A 20,874-nucleotide genomic window follows, 5' to 3' on the forward strand; every position below is an offset into this window, starting at 1 on the left:
GGCATAATAGGACATATTATGCCATCATGGCATAATGTGTCCTATTATGCCATGAACATGGCATAATGTGTCCATAATTGGTCCTTTTATACCATCACATTGCATAATAGGACCATAATAGGACCTTTATGCCATGACATGGCATAAATTGGAGCCTAAACTTTGATATCTAAAATTTGAAGAGTAATGTTAATTACTTTTAACGTTATACTAATAGTGGTAACTTTTCTATTGCCTAATGAGGATTAAGAACAATTTTGGTACATATGTTCAATTTAAGGAATTGGAATGGTGGCTTGCTAGAAGTGGTTAAATTATTTTGTTTTGATTTTGTTTCGATTTGGTTTTGGTTTTTCGTTTTGATTTCCATTCAGTTTCGGTTTTGTTTTGATTTTATTTTCATTTTCATTTTTTTTATGATTTCATTTTCGTTTTCATTTTTGTTTCAATTTCATTTTTGTTTTGATGTTTCTGAGATATCTAATTTGATATTTTGTTTTGTTAACTATCTAGGTTTGGTTTTGATTTGTAAATTTGTTTATTAGGGTTTAGGGTTAACCATTGAAGAATATTTCAAATCAAAATTAAGAATTTACAAATGTAAAAACAAATTTATTTATAGGCTACTTTACGAAAAAAATAAAATAACACCAAAAAAATCTAAATAATACACAAAAAATAGGAAAAATATACAAGAAAATTATGAAATGTGAAAATAGATGATTGAATGTGTACCTAGGATAGTGGTGGAGGCTTGAAATGGAATCCACAACATGAGGGCCCATTTTTTATCTCCTGTTCTCACTTCACTTCCAGGGTGAAAATAAAAAAAATTCCCCAAAAAAAGGGTAACCCCGTTTTAGAACAAAATGGGGGCCCATTTATTTTAGTTTTGGGCTCCCATTACCTTTCAGCTCAGGATCCCGAAGCATAAACAGGCCCCCATTTTTAAGAGTGCATTTTCCAATGCGTAGACTTCCGCAAATTTGTGACTCGTTACCTTGCACTTACCCCTACCCACAAGCTGACAATACAATGTGGCATCAACTGGTGGAGAAGAGCACTTAGCCTCAAGCTTGAACCCTAAAAAAAAGGGAGTCGATGCAGGCTTACAATTAGCCATATGAAAGCGTGCAAGTAGATCAAGAGCATTATTGGGTTGTAAAAGTATAATCCTAGAAGATTATGAAATCTCTGTCCCAAGAAAGTAGTGTAAAAGACCCAAGTCAGTCATAGAAAATTTGTCATGCAAAGAAGATTTGACACTGCTAATGATGGATGTGGTGCTCCCCGTAATGATCAAATCATCAACAAAGAGCACAAGTATCAAGCAAGAGTCATCTTGTTGCAAAATGTAGACATTCAGATCAGAATGACACCTAGTGAACCCTGCTAAGAGAACAAAGGAGTCCATCTTGGTGTACCAAGCCTTAGGGGCCTTCTTAAGGCCATAGATAGATTTCCTTTGTCAGAAAACCAATGAAGAACCTTGGATGAAACCCTATGGCTACTCCATATATATCTCTGCATCAAGATCCCCATGAAGAAAGGTACTCTTCACATCCATCTGATGTACACCCCAACCATGAGCTACAACAATATCAAGTGTCAAGCGATTCGATTTCATCTTGGCTATAGGCACAAAGGTCTCAGTATAGTTAACACTTGGAACCTGAGAGAAACCTTTCGCAACAAGTCAAGCCTTCTACTTATCCACACTACCATCTGCTGCAAACTTGGTTTGATAAATCCACTTACATCGAACCATATTTCTCCCCTTAGGGAGAGGGACTAACTCCCATGTGTTGTTCTTCATCAAGGAACCATACTCTTCTTCCATAGTGTGGTCCCACTCGGGAACCCGTGATGCTTCCTGAAATGTCTATAGATTAGAAGTGGTAACAATGTATGCATGTGGAAGGTCTTGATGCTATGATCGAGTCCTTCGTGTATCTGAAGGATCCCCAACAAGAGAACCCACTAACTCAAGTGTCTGTCGAGCCCAACAAGGTCTAGGTGGAGGTGTTGAATGAGGCTCCTCAACTATAAGTAGAACTTATAGAGGTTTAACCTTACGGGTCAGAGTTGAAGGAGTCTCACCATCTGAATCACTCTCATCACTATCCACAATGAATGAAGATAGAGGAAGAAGGGAGGCTAAGCTAGGATATTTTTCCTCAAAATAAACACTCCTCTCAATAAACACCTCATGTGTCTCAAGATCCATTAATCCATATTCCTTAACACCCTGAGGATATCCAACAAAAATAAAAGGCCTACTCTAAGGTTCCAATGCCTTGCGTTTCTGTGGAGGAATGTGAGCCCATGTTGGATGCCCAAAGACTCTAAAATGTCTCACAATTGATTTCCTACCAGCTCAAGCCTCAAAAGGAGTAATAACTATCAAATATTCATGAGGAACCTGATTTTGGATGTGTGTGGCACAACTGATAGCCTCTGGCCAAAAGGAAAGATTAAGAGAACATGCATGTATCATACAGCTAGCCATTTCTTTGAGAGTTCTATTCTTGCATTCCACAACTCCATTCTGCTGTGGAGTATAGGCAACTGAATGCTGAAGATCAATCCCCTTAAATGAATAAAGATTCTCAAGTCTTTTGTTCACATATTCCCTTCCATTATCTGTGTGAATAATCTTGACCACTTTCCTTGATTTCTTCTCCACATGAGCCTTGAAGTCTAGAAATTTGTCAAACACTTCACTCTTATGAATAAGAAAATAGACCCAAGTGAAGAGGCAATAGTCATTAATGAAGGTGAGGACATAGTGGGCCCTACTAAATGAAGGTGATGGGAATGGAACTGCTACATCGTTGTGAACAAGTTGAAGAATTTCCAAAGCTCTCCAAGGTTTCCCCTTATCAAAATTCTCCTCAGGATGTTTTCCCATGGAACATCCTCAACATTTACCCTTTGAAAAATTGATTTGAGGTAGACCTCTGACCATGTCTTTAGTGCTAAGATGTTGAAGATAGCGGTAGTTGAGGTGACCAAACCACTCATGCCCTAGCTTACTTTTTGAATTTGGATGAGCAAGAAAGGCTCTAGAAGGAGAACTTGGCACAAAGTGAGAGAATGAATAAATTCCTGAGTTATCACTGACTTCTCCCACTGCTACCAGGGCATCATTATCAAGTTCCTTTACCATAACAGAATCAGGTATAAACTCAACCTTTTTCCCATTCCCATAGTGAGTGATTTGGTAGATAGAGAGAAGATTGGTGGACGCGTTAGGAACATAAAGAACATTCTCAAATTTTCCATCATCCATGTCAACTGAACCTTTCCCTTCAACCTCAAATTGTGTATCATCACCTATATAAATGTGAGGTACCTTATATGAATTTAATGAAGAAAACCGCTCCTTTGTAGAACACATGTGATAAGAGGCACTGAGTCAACTATCCACTATTATGAAGAACCTGTTTTAGCCACAAATGCATGCCATTTTCCCTTAGACTGGGAGGAAGTAGAATGAGATGAATCCTTCTTGTTGTAGGCAGATGAAAAATTGATGTTGTTCTTCCAAAGAATATTTTTCAACTCATCAACTTGCTTGGTGTGGCATCGATGATCATCATGACCATGGCTCTTGCAATAAGCACAAGTTGGTTTATCCTTCTTAGGTGGAGTCCCCTTCTTGGAAGAGAATGAAAAATTGCCTTGTGATGGAGAGGATGATTTTCCTTTTTCCTATTGTGGCTTTGACTTAGATTGCTTAGTCTGATTGTTGGAATCTTTGCCTTGACTCCCTTGACTCCCTAGATTAGCTACCAAAGCCTTGGACTTTGAAGACTTGAGAATCCCCATGTTCAACAACTTAGATTGTTCCAAAATCAACATTTTTATGAAAGCATCAAATGAAGGCATAGTGTAGGAACTCCTTACTGTCAAACAATGAGTTTAGAAGCTAGAAACAAAGGTTGGATATTCAGGTGAAACCTTGTCCTACAAGTCAAATATCAACTGAGTATCCATTTTGTCAATTCCACAATCCTTAAGCTTTGTTCTTAGCTCATTTGCTTTGGTGACATAACCTTGGACTGTATCAAAACTCTTGAGATCCAAGTTAATGAGCTCATTGTCAATCTTGTAGCCTCTGATTTCATCAAATTGACCATACAGTTTTTGAAAGATGTACCAAGCCTCTTTGATTGTAGAACACCTTTCAATGTGAAAAATAAGGTCATCTGATACATACTTATGGAAAGTTCCAAGAGCCTACAATTCTGGTGCAAGAGAACCCAAGGCAAACATGGCCATCATAAGGCCACATTGAAGGACAATGACGATTATAAAGATTTTGATGTTGTAAGGTCAATATTTACCATTTAAATATGTAATAATGCTTAATTAGACCATTGGAAGTCATGAAACTCATAAAATGAGTTATTTTGTAATGAGTTGTAAAAGTTGTGAAAATAGGCAAAATTGGGCAAATTGAGAATGTAATGGGGTTCAAGGGTAAAGTAGGAGTTTTTTCTAATGTTTTTTGTTCATAAGGTCTTAAAATACCATATTCATGCAATAGAAATGCTGATTAGTTTCATAGCACAAGGGAGATCAAAAGTTGTTATGTAAACCAAGGGAGTATTCATGTGTAAAACAACCAAAGTTAGTTGCATAGGGTAGCTAGGGAGTTGGTATTCGGTTTTTAGATAAGAATAGTATTTTAAAAAAAGTTTTCCCATGACAATATGGAGAGAGATGGATTATGGATGTAATGGTTTTTAAATATTAATGAAAACTCACAGTTTTCCTTGCACATTGGACTGAAAATCTGCTTTGTAAGGCTGAAAACTTGATCTCTTTGATTCATTTTTGATTTTTTATGAATTGGAATATGTAGAGGGGTGTTTATATACTTATTTTATGCTGTTATTGAAGGCTTTGTACTGAGTTTTGATCATTTATTATTTATTGTCCCCAAGATTGTTGTAGGTGGCAATTTTATTGTTCTTTTGAGAGTCAAGAATGCATAAGTGACTCATCCTAATTTATGTTTTACCTTGTAGGATGGGTCATAAATGATGTATTTATTAGTTTTTATGCTTAATAATGTAGGGAATGAAAAGGAATGGTGAAGAGAGTGCAAGGTGGAGTTGAGCAGCAAGTTGATGCATTGAGCAACAAGTGCCATATGAGGGTTTGTTGAACTTGTATTAACAAGAGTAACTTTTTATGGTGAATTATGCATATTCAGGTCATTTAGATGGTTTTTGACATTTTGGTTTGGTTCCAAGGAGATTGGAAGAGTGGGTTTGAGAAATCCCTAGATGTGGGTCCCTAAAAATAAGGATTTGGTAAATGAATGGTCAAATTAGCATGGCACCTCTTGAAACATGGAAAATATGAAGTTTTGAGACATTTTATAAGACTTTTTTTGGGTTTGGAGTATTTTGGAGTTGATTTTATAGGGGTTTCTTTCTAAAAGTGGCCTAATTTTGTCTAGTTTTAGGGGGGTACAAAATTGGTTTATATAGGTGCTCCAAACCAGCCATAGTTTATTTTAACATATGTTATGTAACTTCCAAAAGGTTATCTAGAAGTCTAATTTTTTTTGTAAGTGTTTTGAGGAAAATTTGAGAATACTGCAGAAAACCGGTTTAGGAGGGCTAGTAGGAAATAGGCCAAGTTAGGACAACAAAGGGTTAGATGATTGGGTAAGGGTTATTGAGCATGTATAACCTTATGAAAAGGTTTTTTAGTCATGTGAAGACCTTTGATAAGGTTGGTGATGGCCTATGGATGTGTGAACCTAAGTTGGGTGTGTGGATGAGCCTAGTTGAGGCCTAGAAAGATGTCAAGTTGTGAGGAAATCTTGTTAGTTGAATTAAATCTCAAAGTATGAGTTTTTTGTGGTCATGGGGCTCTGCATAAAATTCTTAGTGAGCCATTATAACTAAGAATTAGGATTAGCGTTAGGATCTGATGGTGGTGTCATTGTTCCATCTATGTAATGTATGAGTCCTTTTTTCCATTAGTTTGCTCCATGCTTTAATTTTCCAAGATGCATAATTATGTGGAGTTAAAGGTGGAAATTTATGAAGAATCATAGAAACAAAAATGAAAGAGCACAGGGAAAGAGAAGCACAATCACACAAGATACCCCCCCAAATTCACCCAATCAAAGAACCCTCCCCCCCCCCCCCCCAAACTGATGATTTGGCACTTTATACTTAGTGCGTGTACAATGGGCCACTTGCAAAAAAGGGAAAAGTGGAATTCTAATTTCAACTTTACAACTGCCTCCAAGAGGGAAAAAGAGACTCAAACTGATAATCCAAGAGATCTAAACTAAGATCCAAGTAAATTACAAGTACCAAGGAGGCCAAAAAATACCAATATCTGAAAGTACAATATCCACTCAAAACCTTTGCAAACTTATAGAAGATTATAAAGTAGGCAAAAATATATGCACTTTAGAAAAATGACACCTAAAAGGGAGGTCGTATGAGCCCAAACAAAGCCTTTGAAGTTGCAAAATTGAGGATTGGACAAGTACAACTTAGAGAATCTGAAAATGATGAAAAAATTATGCACCAAAATCCTTATATAACTACACCACTGTAGAGAAGACGAAAAATTACCCGAAATAAAAAAAAATTGCACTCGAAAAGGAGCAAAATTGAGCAAGTTATGAGCCTTGTAAGTTGAATCAAAAAACCAAACTACTCAACGGGGAGGGGTCTAAAATTTTCAAAAAGGTGCTGACGTAGACTAACATCAATAATTCACTATGCTAAATTTGATGGTTGAATGACTGTCAAAATGATCATCACACCCTTCTCCTTGGTTGTATGGACAGTTGATGTAGCGGCTGATTGAGCAATAACCATACTATATGGCAGAGATGATGTGTCTTGCCCACGAGCCAGTGGCAGACGTGGGTCCTGCTGGAAGGAAGAAGTTGGGAGAGTGCATGGTAGGTTGGTGGGAGGTTGCTTGTGGGGCCAGCGGGCTATGGAGGTCGACAACATGGTCGTCGATGATATTTGTCGAGAACCAGCGGAGTGGTTGCGATAGGGTCGCAGGCTAGTTGCAGTGGCCGACAAATTGGTCACGGCGGAGTCGGAGTTGCTGGTTGCAGCTGGAGGTCAATGCCACCAGGTGCTAGGATAACACCATCGAGATAGGTATATTTTGTAGGTGGTACGGCCCTACATTCTATGCAGGGTACAACCCTTGCCAAAAAAACTCTTTTCTTTTTTTCTTTTTTTTTTTTGTAAAAAAAAAATCTGCAAAATTTTATTTTATTTTATTTTTTAGAAAAAATAAAAAAGAATTTGCAAAATAAAAAAATATTGTTCGAAAATTCCTCCAATACCCAAAATTCAACTTTTGCCAAAATAGGTTGAGTTTATACTTAATTTTTATGGAAACGACCTCCTCCCAGATGTAATGGTGAGGTCGAAAATGCTCTAGGATGCCTCCAAAATGCATGATACCTGAGATTCAAAATTAGAAGCCTTCAAATTTGTCTCCCAAAACCAATTAATGAAGCCCAAATGGCTCTAATACCATATGAGATTTTGCCAAGATTTTGCTCTGATAATAGTATGACAAGAACAAATTATATTCTCACTAATATACAAATGATCAACTAGATTAACCAATACAATGAACATAGGCCTGCATATATAGGCAACGCCAAATGCATATGTGAGCACACAATCATGACATATGGCTCAATGAGAAACAAGGGTAGGTAAGAAAAAGTAGGGGTAGGTAGGAGAAATAATATAATATTTCACAAGAGGTTGATCACCCATCGAATGTGGAATGTAACAGCAAGATAAGACCACAAAAGGTGGAATTTCTCCTACAAGCATCATCTCTATATGCACACTTCCCTAAGTGTCTCATATCCAAACTATGATGAGATGCATTATCCTAAGTTAAGTAAAGTGTAATTATATCCTATAAGAATAAATAATTACACCAACACTAACTAATATAATATGATTCATTTCCATTACACTGCAAAAAAATAGTTCATGACTAACACAAAAGGATTTTAAAGAACCAATGAAAGAAGTATTGACATATTCCTTATCATAATCAATTCTTAGAATTATAAGTTTAAAAAAAAAATCTTTAATCAAATATTAGAAATTTATAAAAATAAAAAATTTAAGAACTTCATTCTTACTATGAACAAAAGAGATCCAACTTTATAAGCATCAAAAAAAAAAATTTATACCTTGATTTGGATGGAGGAATTTTTCTTGGGTCCAAAAAAAGTTACTATGAATGAGGTGCAACTAAAGTTCCCTCCATGGTTAATCTTGTAGAAAGGTCTCCCTATACATCTTACCAAAATATGTATCAATGTGCATACAAATAGGTGGCATAATACCATATTAGGAATTTTATAACAAGGAATAATTATTAGCATTTCCTAGTAATCATTGAAATCACTATTAATACTTAATAGGGAAAAATTGTGAGAGAGCTCATACTACTTGAGAAAAATATAAGTTAGCATCTATCCAATGAGACTCATGTGGATTCTCCATTAACTAAGATGAGGCTCATAACATACATAATATCAATTCTAGCGGTTGTTAGTTACATGAGGCTACATGACAAAATTATATACATAGTAGGATCAACCTTTGGAATTACATATTTCTTGGCTAATTTATCACCAAGTGCTATTGGGGGTGCAAGTCCTTTTCATGCCACCATTCTAAAATTCTTCAATAAATTGGTTACATGCTTGGTATAGAAAATATATATATCTTTTTCTATTTTTTGTACTTCCAAACCTAGAAAAAAGTGCATGAGTCTTATATATTGTTAGCAACAACAAAGAAAGAAAATTGAGATGGGGTGGGGGGGAGAATCAATTGTCATCGAATTGATCAATTTCAACCTTTAATGCACATCTGATTAACTGCAGTAACAACAAAGATAAATAAAATAATAGTAGAACACACAACACCAAGACCAAGATTTTTACATGGAAAACCCAGTAAAGGGAAAAACCACGGTGGGACCCTACCCACAATGAAATGATACTCTACAGTAGTATGTGAAATAATTACAATGGAGAATGCACATCATTCAAGCACATTGCCTAGAGCTCACTACTCAAGATACAATAACCCGAAAGGCTACAACCTTCAAGGAAGGTTCACTACCTTATAGAGAAGTCTCACTGACTTACAAACAAATTCAGACAACTATCCAAAACCAAGTGAACTGAAAGAATAGCATCTATTAATGCTTGATGACAGTTTTGGTTAAGCACATTTGTCTGCTCTGCAACTCTTCAATATTTTCTCAAACATAACACCGGAGGATGTAATCAGTTTTTCACACCTTCTCAATTCTCTGATAATGCAGACACTTTACCAACACATGAATTACATGAATAATGCATCCATATATACCGATCACCAACCTTAACAATAAGGTCAAATCAACCCAAAAAGGCTTAATTATAAAAATTTTATTGCACGATACAAATATAAACCACTAGACCAATATTATGATATGAATGACATAACATGGACCCAAATAGATTATCCAAACACTCAGCACCATCGGAAATATCTCCATGATTAACCACAACACCCTACACCACCAAATAGGTCTCATCTTAATGAAGAACACTACCAGATCAATAAGATCACCAACACTACACACAGAGATCAATTTAGACCATTAAATCAAATAGGACATAACTAGGAAACACCAACAAGCATGTTAGAATCATCTGCAACAATTGCACCAACACCACTTATCAAGTCTTCATTGATCAACATCTGAAACTCAAGAACACTCAAACGAAAACAACTATCACATAAAAATATGACTTGCAGAGAACCAAATCATGAACCATTTGACATGATTATGCAAATGATCATCAAAAACAATATCCCAAAATCTCGGCTCAAAATTCGATCACATCGACATATACCAGAGGAAATACCAAACTCTACAAAACTGAACACTAAAATACCAAACCATAAACCAAATCAAATGATATGATTAATCAAACTCCCAGATCATTAAAACCACCATAGAATGATATAAGGATACTAGAAATATTGCATTTCAGTACTAACAGACCAATAAACCAATCCAAACAATCTCTGCAATCACATCAATGACAACAACATATCCTACTAGCAACAATGTCCAACAGATATGACATTTAAAATTGTTGTTTCATTTCTACGTAAAACTTCTCCATGAGAGCTATGTTGTTACATGTATAAATAACATCAACAACATAAGAAAAATTATGACAATTTCATTACCAATATGTTGGACATATAAGGTGTGGTCTAAGTGGCATGTGTAGGTTTCCTTCTTTGTTAAATTATTGTCCATCCTAGCATACTAGGCATGAGGAGCTTTCTTCAACCCATAAAGAGATTTATTCAACTAGACAAACTATTGGTGTTCTTTTTGAAAATTGCATGTTTAGAATGTGAAATTCTTTTCCTCGAAAGATTATTTCATACAATTCAAACTTTACTTATTGAAGCCATATTTATTCTTTTTGCACCTAGATTCATAGTGTCCATACCTTTCACAATATTTAAATATAGACACTCCTTCAATCTAGTCAACCTTGGAGCCCAAAACACCTGCAAAGTTTCTTAATAGGAGTTTAAAATTTTAATTTTGGCTAATCAATACGAACTATAGCTCAAAAGAATCTAATAAAATAAGATAGATTTGAGTCCTAGATAATCTATATGAAGTGTATCTTAAATATAGGCCATTAGTTTTAAGTAAAGGACCTCAATTTATAAAAATAAAAAATTAATTGCACAAGTAAAAAATAAATTTATTTATATGACTTCATATTGCCTTTTGAAAGGTAAAGAAAAATAATTTTTGTTACCATTTTATTAGGTGTATAGTGGGCTACATTATTGATTTCATTTAATCTTATGGGGTTTTACCTAAGGTGGTTTAATCTAGCGCCTTCAATCAAACTCTCTTAGATGAAACATGTGTAGGACTGAATCATTAATTCATTTACAAAATATTTAATTTTATTTGAAAATCATGATGGATCACAAGTGGGATACACTAGGGGATTGACAATTATGAACTCTAGAGACATATCATTTTTCACATGTGTCCTTTCATAGAGATCTTTTATTTTATCATATATGCATTTATCTACTTTAAAATCAATTATACATGTTTTATATGCAATTATTATAAAATGGTGCATAAACTATGTACATACCTATCATACATTATTCACATGGTTCCTTACAAGTAGTAGTTACTAGTCCCAAATACAAAGTATACTTAAACATGGTCATCTTTAGTAGGATTACCTAGCAATAGTGTGTGCTAGTATGTATGTGATCCCTAATATTATGTCTAGATATGAATAACCAAACAATAAAGCATGCTATTACTTATATGACATTAATTTTCTTTTTTATACCAATAGCACATGCTAGAAAAATATTCTCTTGTTTATAGGCAATGATTGTACCCATACAATTGTCAACATGAGTACTTGCTAAAGTCACATGATAGAGTTATGTTATTGTAATGTATTGGTTTTCTTATTTTATTTTATTTAAGCATATTTATTTTTAAGATCTTACTCTACATGCAAAGATTATTTTCTTTTAATATTTTGTTGATTATCTCTTTTATAGTGTCTGATTTTATATTTTTTTTGAAATTGGCTTCTAGTGTTTTATTTGTATAATCCAAAAAAGATTTATTGTTTATGTACAACCCCACTAAATAGGAAGAAATTTCAATATAAACAATTAAAATATATTATAATTTTGACATTACATATCGTAGCCATTTTACTATCATTTTTTATAGAATATTTCAGGGTTCATTACATCCATCCTTAGACCTTTTTCACCTAATTGAAACGTAATTTATTTATTTATATGCTTTTATTTTATATGTTAATTTTCTAATATGTGTTTTCTCATTTGATAGCTTATATAAGCTTAGATAACTTTAAAATCTATATGTTCTTCAAATATAATATAATTATGCTAAATTTAGACACTTACGAATTTTTATATACCATGAAATTGTACAAATAATTTTCAAAGCCATGCTAGATGCATTCTTTGTTAAGTCTTTGCATAATTTCTCTTTGTATTATTTTAACTAACCACTTAGCAATCTTCTTTAGTAATCTTCTACTTGGTTCATTTCGCAGAAAACTCTTTTATAACTGACATTTCAAAATTAGATTCTTTTTCATTTTATTTATTAGAATAATTGTTTAGACTTCAATTCGTTACATTCTTAAGTTCCCTTCAAGCACTCTAAAACACTCGAGCATCCTATCCTACAATTGGTGACTGCACAGATAGAAGTTAACCTCCGATGGGTGAACCATTTCAGCACTATCTACAATTTGAAATAATAACCAATACAAATTCATTCGTTTCGTTTTCTGCTGAACAATAGAGGGAAATATATAACATTATTGAGCCTTCGTTGAATGCAGTAGAGATTTTTATCGTGTGGCTTCACAGCTGTGTTGCTTCTCACAATATTTTGGTTGATTATTGTTACGTTCTACTCAACCTCAATGCTTAGCTTTATGTGCCAAATGGTTTACTAATGGATTACTAGAGAACTGGAAAGTAATGAATCTTTGAAGATTTTTCTTCATCATTACCAAGCTTTGAATGGTCTTGATCGTCATGCTCTTCTTGTTAAAAAAGTTCATGTGTAGAGTCATTGTATTTTTTACGATAAGAACATTTCGATAGTTTAAGAGGACAAAAAAAACTTTGGCTCTTATGGTATGGAAATGATTTCTTCAAAGGGCTATGTATGAGTCACAATTTATGTAGTTGTCTCAAGTTGTTTGTTTCGAAGTTCACTCTTGGGCTCTTGTATTATTTTTTTTAAGAAGCCCATTTAAGTGCAAGGCACACTCTAATCTAAGACATTATTTAGAGTTCTCTCTTTTCCTTGTCAAACCAGGAGAGGTAAAAAAAATTGAAATTTATTGGATAATCACTTTGTGTCTCTTAATATAATGCATATGATTGGGTTTGGAAGATTCAAACTCTTATACAAGATTTGTAATGGATATGATTCTCTATCTCATCTTCTTCATATGGTACCCAAATGAGTCAGATATGGTCTTTATGACCTTTGTCGAGCTCTTCCTAATGCAATTTTCAAATTTTTTGGTTAGCAATTTACCAAGCCAAATTTAGCCCATTTTTTCTAGTGTATTCTTCACCAAGGTTCATTTATTAGTTTAAAATTATTTCATTTTGGAGGTAGGGATTCATATTACCTTTTTGTGGTTAGTAAGAGATGGTCAAACATATATTCTCATTTTCTATAGAGCTAAATCTACTTGGATAAGGCATATGGCCCACATGGTGAATTGTCCTTGATTCCCCAACAAGTTTGTCTAAACATGACATGTTTTAAGAATGAAAATTCACTCTAGCATTCGAGAAGAAGGGAATTCTACTATCTTTTGTTGCTGTTCTCTTGACATTTATTTTTTTTAAATAATAAGATAATAATTTACTTGAGTTTTGTCTTATAGGTTTAGATGAAATCTCAAAATTATTGCACTTGAATTGACAAATTTGCAAGAGTTTTTTGATCACTATATTATTTCCCCTTCCATGATGGGTGGGGTTTTTTAAACTCCATCCTCTAGTTGTATAAAACTCAATAATTAGAGGATTTGACTTTGTTTATGCTCTAGTTTCTCCTCATTTAGACTTTTGGGTACCATCTTTTTCATCCACCTATTTTAGTGAATATGTGTAATATTGTTTTCTACTAATAGAAATAGACAATTTTTCATCATTCTTTTTTGGTTAAAATTGCAAAATTATTTTTCTTTTCAAGATAAAATTGTGAATAATATATCATAACTATATTTTAAATACTCAAATTTTTATATTCATACTATTTTCAATTTACTGTCATTCTTATTTCGATACAATATTTTGACACATTTGTATAAATTATTAAGAAATATAATTATGTGCAAATTTCATTTCTTTCTACATATAAATAATTACATTATTACTTATATTTTAATCCCCACCTTATCTATATCCACACACATTCTAATATATTCAACTAGATTAATTAAGAATTATGATTTTCCATGTACTTTCCCTAAACATTAATTATCGATTTTAATTTTACCATTTCATTGTAAATTGTAATAAGAATAAAAAAATATAATCATCACATATAATAAAATAAATAACAAATAGAGTACAATAGGAGAAATGATAAAAGTAAAATATATTATGAAATAGAAATTTGAAAGCTTTATATGAGAGAATTGTTAAGAGTACTTGCTAAAAAAAGAAAAGAAATTTAATCTTTTGGCTTTTATGAAAAGTTAAATAAAAGTAATTAAAATGTATGTCTTCTTAATACTATATGCATCTAGAATTAAAAAGAATATTGTAAATTATAAAATTAAAAATAATAAAACAAACTAGACAATAATTGAAGCGCTTAAACGTATACAAATGGATGGAAATGAAAAAAGGAATCCAGTTCTAAAATTTTTATTATAAAATAGGGTTCGTTTGAAATGAAAAAGGAAAAGGATTGTTAAGGGGTTAGATGATATTGTAAAAGAGAGGCGTTATGAAAAAAAAAATATTGTTTAATATCTGCAGAGACGTTGCCACACATCCTCAAACTGAAACGTTATATTCGCAAGAGCCTGGTAAACTCTGCTGGTGAGGCCAATTGTCTGTTATCATTGCCTTTCTTTGAACTCAGCAGTTAGTTATGTGGCAGAAATTAAGTAGAACAACTCACTGTTATTATTTTTGGCTATAGATAAACGCATATCCCCTCTTACATAAAAACAATGATAAAACCACTAAATCGCTTCGGTGGACAGCAACCATTCATATGACGAATAATATATTTTTAAATATTTGTAATTAAAATATTTACATCTTTATTTTGCAAAAGATAAATGTTTGTTTTGCAGTTAAAAGGGGCTGATAAATCTGTAATAATTAGAAACAGATCAAAATCTGCAATGATAACTGTTATGTGAGAATATTAATAGTTTTTGTACATCTCGTTTAATAAAGATCGAAACAAAACTTCCAACTGGTTTAGGGCAGACTCTTCGGAATTCGAAACGAAACGAATGAATTTGTATCGTCTATATATTTCCCTTTGTTCTTCTATACTAAACGAAGAAATCCCCTCCGTTTCATCTATCCAGATCTAATGAACTTGGCAAGAGAGTTTACATAAAAAGTTTTGTTGCGGAGGGAACTTTTGTTCAGGAGAAATAAATTCATAGACGGTGGAGGTAATAGCTGGGGAGACATGGCAGGAGGAAGGGTAAATGAAAAACCAAAAGGTAAAACACAAACGGGCCCAAGCCAGGCTGCTTCAGATAATCGAAACCCACAAAGGGATCAACAAAGGGATCCAGGCCAGGCTGCTTCAGATAATCGAAACCCTCAAAGGGCTCAGAAAACGGGTCGAAGTGGACAAGATGAGCAAAGGAGTATGTCCCTGCCTATGATAGTTCTGATAAAGAAAAATATTAACTGAACATTTAAAATTTCAAATATTCAGTTAAAATATAATTTAATTTAAAGGTTTTATATAATTTAATTTAAAGGTTTTTATAAAAGGTAATATTTATCAAATTATTGAGAATGATTCTAAGGTTGTTTTTGTATATTATTACAATTAGAATTTCAATTCATTTTTGGTGATCGAATTTGTAATTGAAATTTGGAAACGCCCAACTAGGTGTCTAGTCAAATTTTGATTACTTTTTCTTATGTAATTGAATGGTTTTGTTTAAGCATAGAGTACCGGTAATAGTAGCATGAATTGATTATTGGACATTTCGAATCAATTAATCAGGATATGGTACTGATAATTGTTTTACCCGACTCGTTAGTCCACTAACTAGAATAAAACACTCTTTTCTAGAACTGCTTTCTTTCACAAAGGACATGCGGACTGCCCAATCAAATACCCACTGGTTTTACTGTTCTTGGAAATGGTCAGATTTTGACTAGGTTTTAATAAAACATTTTAAGGAAAAAGTTTTAATAGAACACCTTAAATTTCTTTCTGTATTTGTTATGTATATTATTTCAAATGCAATATTCAAATTCAAATATTTTGATCTTTTTCCATGGGAGTGATATGATTTTGTTAGTGGTTAGGGACATAGTTTCAGTAAAAAATATAATCAATATATTTTGAGCTTTGATTTTTTTAATTGATTTATTTAAAATTGAATTAGCTTTTTTATCAGAATTTATTTATTAATGTGATTTCAGATAAACCACTTGAATAAATCAAAACTTAAAATTGTCAATGTGATATTTAACAGACACTTTTAATTATATTTATTAATTAATTAAAAATTAAGAAAACTATTATATTCTCAATTTTTAATTAATTAATAAATACAGTCAAAATGGATCTTATACAGAATGTACTATTTGAAAATGAATTAAAATTTTATTTCGTCTTTTAGCAAATAAATTTCAGAGAGATGTATAATGAATTGGCAATGAATCCAGATTTGTGTAACAGGGAAATGGGAACAGCCTCTGCGAACATTCGAAAGAATTCTGATGGGGGCACCAGCACCGGCGGTAGCATGGTAGAAAACCCAAGGCCTGTGCACACAGTCGATCGAGGAAAAAAAAAAATGGATGCTCAGATTATTCTGTTGGTAAATCATTTCAAGGTCGAATTCGAGCCAGATTAGGACATATTCTCTTATAAAGTGGACATTGAAAACGGGAATAATGTGCCTATGGCAACTAAGAGATACATTATGAATAAATTTATTCAAGAGAAATTTTCAAATGAAAGGCCTATCTACAACGGCGAAGACCACCTTTACAGCCCTAACGAATTGAAAACGGAAGATTTTTCATGGATACTCCCTAAAGACATAGACAGAGGCAAAGAATATATGGTGACTTTTCATGGAGCGCCATCAAGTACTCGGAAATTTCGTCGTAGTGAAAGCGGCCATGGGACCGTGGACCAGGAGTTGTTGCAGAAGTTGGATGTGATTGTAAAGGAGCATCCCAGACGCTCCTTTATGGGACGAGATTTTTATAAATTACCAGCTTTCGGTGAAAAAGACACAAGCTATAATCCCGGCATCACTACTGCAGAAGGTTTTTCAATAAGTCTCTCAGGCCTACGCTCCAGGGACTAAAACTTAACGTGGATTATTCCGTCGCGCACTTCTACATGAAAAAGGATGTTGTAGAATATTTGGAGGAGAATCATATTTTGAAGGCGAATGATCTATTTAAGCGAAGCGATCTCGAAAAAGCTCTAATAGGTTTGAAGGTGACCGTCAAGCACAGAGAGACGAAACAAAAGTTCACAGTTGTGGAAGTCACTGAAAAAGCTGCAAGAGACATCAAGTTCAAAGTTGATGGAGGAGACGTGGAGAAAAGTATTATGGATCACTATAATGACCGTTATGGTAAGAGAATTATCAAGATGAAGCTTCCTTGTTTGAACCTGGGCAAGAAAGCCGGTAGACAAAATTATGTTCCTATGGACTTCTGTGAAATTTGTGAAGGGTAGAGGGTTCTCAAGGATAATTTGAACGCATTGCCGAAGGTTGTCAAGCTGTCGGAGAGGCGGAACAAAATCGCTCAAATCATGGGGGACGGAAACGGACCTACAGAGTAAGTTTCTATTGATTACTTATATGCAGTTATAGCTTTCAATGCAAAATTTAAATGATGGCTTAACAAGAATCATATTCAAACATCAGATAGTTTAGCTATAATCTTATCAGCATTTAACAAGCTCGTTTCTCAATTGACGAGAAACAGATTATTTGATAAATGGTTTTTAAAAGAAAGTATTTTTTGAAGCTTTTGTAAATGGGTTATCAAATTAAGTAGGCTTGATTTTGGAGAAATCTTTCATCCTTAATTAACCTAGTTGTAATGATTATCAAACAGACAATGGAAGATGGGTTGATGTGAACATACCATGAAATATAGTTCAAAGAGCTTAACTTAAAATTAGACAGTTGAGTTCACTTTTTGAACTTTTAATTTACCATTTTCATATAATATTAAAAGTTTTAGAAGAAAATAAATATAATATTTTAATTTTTCATTGTTAAGATTTTTTTTAATTTAATTTCATCGGATTGTAGTGAAACTGTTAAGAGCCACAAGCTTCAACATCATATTTCAAGTTTTAATTTGATTAGGTGATTCACCTACAATTATACTAATTTTCTTAATAAAACCTTTAATATTATGATTTGAATTGAATCATCCAAACAAATCAAAAACTATAAATAAGATAACCAAAATATCACACCTTTGTAAAATTATTTATGAAACTGCCCTTGCTAGGTTTTGATGTAATAAACGACTTTTGTTCTCATGGTTATTGCAGCGGCCAGCACCTTACCGATTTTGGAATAACTGTGCGCCCTGAAATGACAAAAGTGACAGCACGCATACTGGACGCACCTGTGCTAATTTTGGGTAACGACAAGCCGGTGACGCCCAGCGGCGATGAGAGGCAATGGAACATGACTAGTGAAAACAGGAACAACATGACTAGTGAAGGAAAGAACACTGTTTTTCAGGGGAAAAGCATTGAACGTTGGGGAATCATACACTTCTCAAAATACCCCAGAGAGCATAATGGTATGGTCCAGGATTTTGTAAAAGCCATGGTGAATAGGTTCAATGAGGTAGGTATTAATGTCATACAGGAGCCCATCATTTTCCCAGATGAAATAGAGAACACGTTAAACAGTGGGGTAAAGCTGAAGAGCACACTCGAAGAGCACGAGGTTAAGAAGCTAGAGATTTTAATCTGTATCATGGGAGGAAAGCACACAGGATACAAAAACCTCAAGCTTATCTGCGAGACCCAAATAGGCTTGGCAACGCGGTGCTGCCTATTTAAAAATGTGAAAACGTGCGCCTCTCCTGGGCAAGGCTACAATTTACAAAAGAACAAAAAATTTGCTTCACAATATTTAGCAAATTTTGCTCTCAAAGTCAATGCCAAGTTAGGCGGGAGCAATGTGGTTCTCTCGCAATGCCTTTCGAAACAGATGCCATGCATTGGAGACTCCGACGCTGTGTATTTTGGAGCAGACGTGAATCATCCAACCAATCATGATAAAGATTGCCCGTTAATTGCGGCTGTTGTAATGACCATAAACTGGCCCCATTCTAACCGCTACGTCGTCAGAATTCAGCAGCAGAAACACCGTCAAGAAATAATTTCAAATTTGGGAGACATGTGTTATGAATTGCTAAAGGAGTATGTGAAGAAGCACAGCACTATATTGCCCAAAAGGATTATTTTTTTCAGAGATGGGGTGGGTGATCGGCAATTTGATAAGGTCCGCGAGAAAGAGTTGGTAGCATTAAAGAATGCAATCAAAGAGTTAGGAAAAGAATATAATCCAGAAAAAGATTATAATCCAAAACTTACTTTCATAATAGCGCAGAAGAGGAATCACACGAGGCTGTTTCTGGAATCGAGAGACCAAAACGTGCCGTCTGGGACAGTTGTGGATAGTGCTGAAATTGTTCACCCATCAGCGGTTAGCTTCTATCTGTGCAGTCACCATAACACGCAGGGAACGAGCAAGGCAACTCATTATTACATTCTGGAGAACGAGATCCAGTTCAGTTCGGAGGATTTGCAGAGACTCATTTACCATCTATGTTTCACATTAGCCACCTGCACAAAGCCCGTCTCGCTCGTGCCTCCTGTTTATTACGCAGACCTGGCAGCCTCTAGAGGCCGACTATATGTCGAAGCGCAGTGGAGTCGTTCATCTAAACCTGAAACTAGTCTCAATGTACTACTCCAGGGAGACAAATCAATGTTTTTCATTTGATTGCATTGGGTAGTTATCGTAAATGACCTTTTTCTTGGGCTACTTATATTTTGGGCCTCAATAAGATTTGTTCCTCTACTTAACTCGTTGCTGTATCTTTTGTCATACTTTGAAGACTCTATTTTCCTTGTATCTGTCGAGCGATTTTAGTGCAGTTTTTTCAGTTTCCAAAAGTATCTCATTTTTTCTTTTTGCCATGGTGTACACGCTGCCCTCTAACAATTATCAGTACATGCATGATGGTGCAGTTGAAAGCCACGTGCGCTGTACATTTTAGTCTACTAAACAAAATTTACATGTCGAAGTCAAAAATCCTTCCTGGTTACGTGAAACTCCAACAATTGCACTATATCACTAGATTATAGTAAGAAGATTTCGACATCCAATTATCAAACGTAGAGATGTGATGGTTCCAATTAGTTTTTATTTATTTTCTCTATTATGATATAATGTCTTTTAATTAGAGGAATTAAATTATTTATAGATTAAATATTAAAAAATAATAGTTAAGAAATATGAAATTTCAGATGAAAAGTGAAAAAAAGATATTTAGGTAAGGTTAGATTGTAAAATAGGAAAATTGAAAGTCTATTATAGATAAGAGTTCATTTCTCGAGCAATAGTACAATTGCAATAGTGTTTAATCGTAGAATGGTTCTATTTGAACAAAAATATACATAAAAAGATGAGGAATATTTGAAACAACACGTCCACAACCAGAAACAAGAATTAGTTATCAAAATATAAAAATGCAGTAAAATAGTCTAAATTACATGAACAAAAGAAATGACATATATACAAAAGAAAATGAAATGATAAAAAATCTATTGTGAAAAAGAAATATGAGACCTTCATATGATAGAATCGCCAAGTACATGTAACTAAAATAGAGGAAAGTAAATTTGATCTTTTGGTCTTTATGTTGAAAGTTAAATATAAATGTAATTGAATTATATCTTCTTAAAACAAGAATGATC

General features: G+C 33.8%; 1 pseudogene; it reads left to right on the forward strand.

Moving 5' to 3' along the window:
• Positions 1-6,865: 6,865 nt before the first annotated feature.
• Positions 6,866-19,897, forward strand: LOC131028410 (protein argonaute 2-like; annotated as a pseudogene).
• The last annotated feature ends 977 nt before the right edge of the window (positions 19,898-20,874 follow it).

Source organism: Cryptomeria japonica, chromosome 7, assembly GCF_030272615.1.
Source record: "Cryptomeria japonica chromosome 7, Sugi_1.0, whole genome shotgun sequence".
Lineage (NCBI taxonomy): Eukaryota > Viridiplantae > Streptophyta > Pinopsida > Cupressales > Cupressaceae > Cryptomeria > Cryptomeria japonica.